Source organism: Myiozetetes cayanensis, unplaced genomic scaffold (assembly GCF_022539395.1).
Source record: "Myiozetetes cayanensis isolate MyiCay16 unplaced genomic scaffold, myiCay2020 scf16, whole genome shotgun sequence".
Lineage (NCBI taxonomy): Eukaryota > Metazoa > Chordata > Aves > Passeriformes > Tyrannidae > Myiozetetes > Myiozetetes cayanensis.
Window position 1 is genome coordinate 3,775,701 of NW_026087270.1, and position 8,593 is coordinate 3,784,293.

The following is an 8,593-nucleotide window of genomic DNA, read 5'->3' on the forward strand; positions in this document are numbered from 1 at the left end:
TGGAAGATGGTGCTGGCAGGACCTGTGTCCCTGTGACAGCAGTCTGTTCCTGAAGGACTACACATTGTGGAAGGGACCCACGCTGGAGCAGCAAGAGTGTGAAGATTCCTCCCCGCTGAGGAGGAAGGAGCAGCAGAGACAACGTGTGATGAACTGACTACAGCCACCACAGCCTCCACTCCCTGTCCCCGTGGGCTGCTGTGGAGGAGGAGATAGAGAAAATTGGGAGTAAAGTTAATCCTGGGATGAAGGGAGAGATGAAGGAAGGTATTTTTATAAGATTGGCTTTATTTCTCATGATCCTACTCTGATCTGATTGGTAATAAATCAGTTTATTTTTTCCAAGTTGAGTCAGTTTTGCAGTTGAGGGCAATGGGTGAGCTGATCTCTCCTTATCTTGATTCATAAGACTTGCTTTATATTTTCCCTCCCCTGTCCAGCTGAGGAGGGGAGTGACAAACCAGCTTTGGTGGGCACCTGGTGTCCTCCCCAGGGTCAACCCACCACAGATTTGTAAAATGGATATATCTGTTATCACCTACATCAAAGGCAACATATGGGGCAGCAGAGGGATTTAGAGACACTTAATAACTGTACAGTGGTGACAATACAGGAATGGTGCTAGGAAAGAAAAAAGTATTACTTTGGCAGGTGAATAATTTGTGCCCCAAAGCCATTGAGAGCAGGAAGTGACCTCTTGTGTCAGCTTAGCTATCTCTGTTCACTGGGCTCTAAATACACGCGAATAAAGAAAGAAATGACAGGTAAAGCATTTTTAAATTTCAGAAACTTCTGCCTCACTTTCCCATGGATGAGAATTGAGCAGTTTAATCACAATCTGAGCAAAGGTAACACCCGCTTTCACCAGCACTACCCAGTTAGCTCTAATGACAGCATATAGAGACTACGTGCAGAGAACCAGCTCATTCATCTTCAATCATTGTTTTGAGTACCTCTAGTGCATTCTCTCTCATTCTCTTCCTCTTCAGTATGAACCCTCAAGTGCTCAACACTGGAAGTGCTCTTTCCAAAGGCAGCACAGATGCCATGCAGTCTGCAGGATGTGGCTGTGACACTGGTCCCCCAAGAGAAAGCACCAAGTCATGAAGAGAAGTCAAGTCAGTGCTCCTGTCTCTGAAGGAAATAACTAACTCGCTGTCATGTCACTAGCAAAATCTGAAGGGATTGAGATTTGAAGAGTGGATTTCTGAGTACCCTGCTTTGCCAGTACACAGTATTTCTGTCTTTCTTTTTTATTAACAGCAACTAAATGAACCTCAAAAATTATCTGGACTGGATGACAACAAAACAAACTAAAATTAGTAACAGCATACTCATTGCCTAGGGCAGCACTGAACTGATGGCTGATGTGATGGTGACAGACAAATCCTTATTCCCATTCTAAATTCTGTCTACTAAATAAATAAGTAATGCCATCAATAGCATTTCCAGCAATTGCATTCACCTCCTGCAACTTTTACAATATTATTGTATTGCTTGACTAACTCTATGGCATAGTTGGGTACCTGGGCTGACTCAGAAGTAGCACTGCAGCCAATAAACTCATGACAAGAGAGATTGGATCAGTTAGTGTGAAGTATTTGATGAATAATATCTTACATTAGTCCTTAGTAGGGACCCAGCACTTGTCGTGTCTTTTATTCTTCATCCTTGCACAGTGTGGAAATACTTTCTGGATATTCCTCCTGTATCACCTTGTTTCTCTCCTGTTTTTATCACATCAGCCCTGATAACAAAAAGAAAAAATATGTATCTGAATAGCAACCTATCTCTGCAATAAGACAAGCAACAAACAATGTAACAGCTCACATCAGAAATAGCTAGAAGACCTGGAGAAAAAAATATGTCTGGATCTAGGCAAAGTTACCTGAACCTTTCAAACATTTTAGGCAGATAAGCTAAGTTTTCCTATTTTGATATCTTTGGAATTCTCAGTGACTGAAGCTTTATTTTCTATTTGTGTTTATTAGAACACCCTTTTATAAGAGCAGGATTAAATCTGAAATGTTTGTACACAATATGCTTCTTCTAGCAACATGAAAAATGCCACTTGCCACCTGACAAGTGCTGCAGAGGGGCTTCAACATCACTTCTGAATCATCCCCTATTGTTCCAGAATAAAAGCCACTATGTGTTACATGACTTGATACTAGTACTTAATATTTTCAGGAACTTTTTGAGTATTACCCATTTAACTTCCCCTCCGACACCTCTGTTTTTCTCTGGTTTCAGGCTCACCGGTACCAGCGTTGCTCATCCCGGGAATTGCTCACTGAGCAGCAGGAGAGCTGAGAGCCAGACTCACAGCTTAGCTGTGCTCCCTCTTGCTCAACATCCATCAGGATGCAGTGTTGGGATCCATCCCCAGATAAATATACCTCTAAGATTCCCCTCATATAATTAGGCTGCAGCACAGTTCCCTTGGGGCATTTGATGAGTAGAGTCTCCCTCTTGGAGCTCCTTTCTACAACTGGTACTTCCTGGGGAGGTTTTCTGAAACCCCACAACTGGGGTTTGAGGCTCTAAGGTATTGCAGAACTTCTTTTCCCAGACATTGAGCTTGGCACACTATCTGTGAAAAAGAGATAGTCAAAATGAATAGATTCAAATCTTACAGAAAGTGATTTAAGTCCAGTGCATGCTTTGTAGCACACTTAGAAATAAGATTTCCATGCAGATATGTAGCCCTCCTTAGGCAATTCCTCATAAAATCCTCTTATGTTTGGACAGAGAAGTGCTCTCTATGATGGAAATGCCCAGAGCTCTCATCTTCTAGAGTTTGACTGTCCTGGTGAGACTCAACAAATGATCACTGTGTCCTTTGTATTGCAACTTGGCATTGTTTTCTTTTCCTTTGTCCAGGGCTGCCCTCCAGTGCAGCCATACAGGGTTGTATGCTAGATACATCTGTGATGTATGTTCATAACATCTACAACATCAGAAAGAACTCATCAGCTGTACATTAACCTATTCCCTAGGCTGTCAGGATTTTCAGAAAAGGCTAACAAGTTCCAAGGCCTTCAACTCATGGTGCTTCGGTCAGGATTACTGAAAGCAAACTGGATTGTGTCCAGAACTTCCTGAGTGCACAAGGTTTTGCAGCTTTGAGAAATCAGTTTACAGCATAAAAAAACCCTCATTGATTGTGAGATCACACCGGGCTGTAAGTAGGCTGCATGTTATTTGAGAATTTAGTGGCAGTATTAGCCTCACCATAAAAACCTGAAGGTTTTCACCTAGCCACACTTTTGGCAGAGTTATAAAGATGTAACACCCTTTCTCAGTGGATAGAAACGTTGGGTTTGTGTCACAAAAGTCCTCAGTCAGACTAGAGTCCAAACTGGTGTTAAACACAGATACAGATACAGTTGCCTGCCCCCCACTCCCTTCTTTTCTGCATCACTTTGCACAAGTGTTCTGGATCAATTGTTCTGCAGTAACCCTAAAGGAAATCCATGAGGGCCACACAATTGATAAAAACGAAATAGAAAAATCACAAAAACATACACCTTCTGAGAAGTAAGGGGGAGAGGAGAGCCAGTGGGTAATTCACCAAAACAATATATTTTAAGATTACGTGAAAACTCCACTTAAAAGCTGTGCTGTAGAAGATATCTCAATTGCACTTACTTGCACCCTTAACTTGGATACTTCCAGATACAGAGTTCAGTTCCCAGTTGCACACAGGGATGATGCTTTCTGGTTTTAGTAGTATCTTCATTACGTTCTTGTTCAGCACGAGCTTATCTGTTTATATGTACCTGTTTGGTCCTGGAAAAATAAGTTTTGGGTTTTGTTTGTTTAATTTAAAGGGAAATTAAAGGGTTCTACAAACAATGAAATCGACAAAAATTAGATTAAGGTGGAGACCAGTTAGAAATTACTCTGTCAAGAGACACAAAGAGATGTCTATGTTTCAGTTAAGAATACTATTTTTTCCAGACAATGATGTATTAAATAACACAGATTTTGTAAACCTTCATGCTACTAAACTGCTTGATGCTAGGAAGTCAAATCGATAGAGAGCTTTTACTTTGTCTTCACTCCATTCTACAAACATAGCCAGATGGATTAAGGTGAAGGAATAAAAACATGACATGAGGATGTCATTGCTGTGACTCATACCTGAGCTACCCCAAAAATGAAGAGTTTGGAGGAGACAGTTGTCCTTGGAGCACTGTCTTGGAACTTCCCCAGGAATAGATCTGGTGGAAGAAAGTCACAAGTGAGAAGTACCAGAAGTTGAAGCGGCATTGGGATGAAAAATGGACTATTGCTTCTCCATGCATGGCTCTTGCTCGTGGGCTGCAGGGGTGTCTGCAATCACATGCAGATTGCCCTCTCTGACCAGAAAACCTGTGATAACACTCACAGGACTTTTTTCTTAGTAGAAGAAATCGATTGAACCCACCCCTTTTCTCATTCCACTTTTGGAAAGGGAAAGAAACACTGAACTTTCCTAGCTTTTATAGCACTGCTGACAAATGGCAATCAGGGAGTTCTACACACAGTAACTAGAAGGGTGATGAGGCACGAGCAGCCACTTGTGCATTTCAGTAGTTTTGAGATAGCCTAATCAATGTTTATTTGTTTTGATTCTCCCTAGTAGTGAGCAGAGGTTACATGGGCACACCAATGAAACAATTAAATGTGAATTTAGGCATAGAATTTTGAAGATTTTATGTGACTTTATGTTGGCCAACAGCAGAAATAAACTACAGTTATTTTGATATTTGGGATGGTTGTATTGGTAACAACAATATTTAAGGTGAACTTCAAAAGATGGCTTTGTCTTTTGCTGAAATAAAAGGGTCTTTCTTGTCTTTGTGTTATATTTCATTACAATGTATGATTACCTTTCCACAGCAGATCTCTTAGAAGGGAGCAAAAGCTACTGTCAGACTAACTAGAGCTGTATGTGTGCAGCACAGGTCTGTATTATGGAGGGAGTCATGTACATGGGAGGGTGGATGGATACCCCAAAGAAGAAACAGAGTGAGACAACAGCTGCTGAGCTGAAAATCCAGAAATCTTTTTGCCAGGTGAGGTATTACAGTGCTTGATAACAGAGAATGTGAGTTTGCATTTGGGCAGAGGCAGGCTTGGGGTCATGCTTTTGGGCCTGGATCATGCAGAGTGATGCAACAGCCCATAGCAATAGACTACTCTGTGGCAGTTTTAATCTGTAGGTTTTCACATGCTGTCAGGAAAGCTTGTGCCTTGTACAGACTTGTACTGTGTGTCAGGTCCGCACATCTCAGAGGGCTCTGATGGGAAATTGAGCATGACCAGTGTGCCACTGGACAAAAATGGTGCCCAGGACAGCTGCAGTGCACACCTCAGAGCCCCCTTTCTGGGGCAGAGTACTTACAATGAAACTCCGTGGACAGGCTTGCCCTGAGAACTGCTCAGCCTCCAAGGCACGTCCTGGGTGCAGGCACTGCTCCTTGTCAAGGATCTGGTCCTGTCTAAACCAGGCTAATTATTAAGTCGTCTTCTTCCCATTAACTTGTGAGGAAAATTACCCTTCTGAGTTTGAATGACAGAACAGCATTAAGAGTATGCACCTTTTTTTTTTCCTTAAATCAACCAAACAGAAAATTCACAATGAGGATGATCTTGTAATTACACACACGTCAGAACAGAGAGCATGATAGTTTGCTCAGATTTCTTTGAACGTTTCTTTAGAAGAATTTGGGAGGAAAGAGGGAGGGAAATGTTCATTGTAAATCAACTTTGGCACGAAACTTTTGTTAAAAGGTGCCCAACATGCATTACATTCTTTGTTCTGTGTTTTTCCTACACATAAAGCCTTGACAACCTGCTATTCTATGATTGATGCACTTATTTCTTCTAAAGTATCACTAACCAAGCATATCATTTTTATACAGTAAGTGTATATTCAATTTCCTACAGTTTGACTGCTAAACAGGCTCAGTGGTAAAACAAATATATACTGCTGCAGTGCACTGTTCAGGGGGACCAATGGAAAACCTTGGAATACTTTTCATTCCTGTTCCCTTTGCTTTTAGTGGCAATGAAATCACAGCAGGGGCACATGCTAACTATCCATATTTTTATAAAAGTTGTACTGTCATTGGGTGAAGTCTCCAACTACTGCAGACTTTGTACAATGTTAATGGGAATATTATGATTCATATATTCTTGCACAATAAGGCAGAATGACATATCAGGTTTGCAGGCTCTCCTGACAAGGTATGAGGTATTTATCTGGGTTTGTATACCACAGGCTTATCAGCCGAGTATCTGAACGACTATTGACATCATTATCATTCATGTATTCATAAGATGTGTAGGGGTCTCCCAGTTACATTCTATGAAGTATAGAGTTGCTCCTTCTCAGTGCAAGAGAAAATATAAACTGGAGAAAAAGAATTCAAACTCCTGTAGGCTTAGTATTGGATCCCTGGCACTCCAGGACCTGTGAGAATTCGTGTATGTTTATGATGTACGAGGCATTTCGGCTGACATTGAATCAGGTCAGTGGGTCCATTGGACAGGATGCAATGTCAATGGAACTGTTATGTATTATTGATGTCAGTCACAGAATAGATAAAAACATTAGCAAAATAGCTTCCATTGCCATTCCATTTTTTTTTCCCTCAAATGACAAAAGGCACTAGCCCTTAATAAACACAAGAGGACTCCAATGTTTCTGATTCTCAAACAGTTACGACATGGAGCAAATCTAGATGTGAATCTACTGACAAAACAGTATTTTTACTTTAGAAAAAAAGGTTTAACTTCTTTCACTTATAGTTTCAGAGTAAGTTTTGTCTGCAAAAGGTATAAACATGCTTACTCTACTTCTGCAAATTGTTAGGCATATGAGTCATTTATTCACTACATTTTTGCTTATCCCTGACCATTTTTCGGTAACAATAGGTCACTATACCAATGGATTTATAGAAATAATTCTTATTTACATTTAAAGCAACTTAAAACTGCCTGATCTGTGACACTAAAGCACATATTAGCACTTCTTCACATTGCCAAAGACGTGAAAAGACCGTCATGCAAATCACACCCGATGGACTACGCATATACTTAGAGTAAGAGGACACGTAAAAATTAACTTTAAAGCTTTCAGCATGGACTATACCCATTTTACCTAACCTTCATCATCTCATGTTAGGCATTGCTCCCTAGACATGCAAACCACTTAGTCTGCTACCACAACTGACCCTTTCCTAAGTTAGAATCCTTAAACCCCACTAAAATCTGAGTTGCATTTGAAACGCTATGTTAAAAATAGCTATATATGAATAAATATTTATAGGGTTTAACACCTTATGAGGAGGGAAATAAGTGCTGTGGGGCATGCCACACAAAGACTACACACAGTTTCTTTGCATTCCAGATTCTCCCAATCCCTTTAGTGACATTTTAAAACTTTAGGCAAGTAAGCAACACCATAAATTTCAATAGGGCTGTGCCTGCACTTAATATGTTTCATAGTTTCAAAGCACGAATCATGTGCCTGCATTTGCGAATGAGCTCCGTAGAGGGATAGGGAAAAATGTGTTTACCTGATTTACATACTGAAAGCTGTTTTGTGTGCATACCTTTGGCAGGGTCACCTGCAAAGATGTACATCTTTGATCCTGCACCCATGGCAGAGAGTTTTGATCAGAGCAAAATTTAGGAGAATATAAAATTTAATTTTAGTAAAGATTATGATCTTAAACAAATATGATAAAGTTAAAGGAAATGCACTCTTTTCTTGTTCCTTTCTAATGAAGTGTATGTTTGATCCTTCACTATGGTATAGATTTGTCTTATTGCTGGATTTCACCATGATGTTCAGAATACCCTGTGCCAATTGGAACTTGTGGGCACAAAAAACCACCCACAAACTCCAATGTTAGACATCTGAGTTTGCAAAGTAAGGACTCTCAATGACACAACCTGATTGTTACTTTGTTCATTTTCACAATAATCCTTTTCAAAAAATACTTTTCTTACTCCTATTCCTGCAACTTATCTTTGGTTCCTAGTGCTTTGTTTTGAACTAGGAATGCTTATAGGGTCATTAAAACTATAACTTGTGTACTGAAAGTGTTGGCAAAGACAGGCTACCACTATTTGTGTTATCTTCAGAAGTGAAAGCGTAGTTATAATCTCTCTCTCTCCTCCCTCCCAAAGAGATATCACTAATTAGTGATTCTTTGATCCCACTATCTCTGAGCAGAGACTAAAACAAGAAAGGTCATCAGGCCCCTGGCAGAAGTATTCAAGCTCTTACATGTAAGTGGACCAGGTTTTACAAAATATTGTGTCATTTCTATAAGTAATTTATTTGAATGGTTTCAGTACCCACCTTGGGTACCCAAACTCTACCATTTATTAAATCTGGTGTCAATTCCACAATTCTCTACTAGCTCAGATTCAGAAGTAAACATCAATCAATAATTCTATGGATTCAGTGGGCATGTGGCAGTGCAATGTGCTTGCTCTGTTCCCACAGTCAAAGCTTGATTGAACGGACACAACAGTCACAGGAGTGGTTTTTGTTTTTACCTCATCCTCCTAACAGTGCAGAAGCTGAGAG

General features: G+C 40.3%; 1 long non-coding RNA gene across 3 annotated transcripts in view; it reads left to right on the top strand.

Annotated features, from left to right (window-relative positions):
• LOC126637946 (uncharacterized) overlaps positions 1-4,826 on the top strand; it is a 49,042-nt gene extending 44,216 nt beyond the window's left edge. For all 3 annotated transcript variants that reach the window (XR_007628476.1, XR_007628475.1, XR_007628473.1), the window contains one exon: positions 2,254-4,826. This is a non-coding gene — a long non-coding RNA (uncharacterized LOC126637946). The remainder of the gene's footprint in view (positions 1-2,253) is intronic.
• The last annotated feature ends 3,767 nt before the right edge of the window (positions 4,827-8,593 follow it).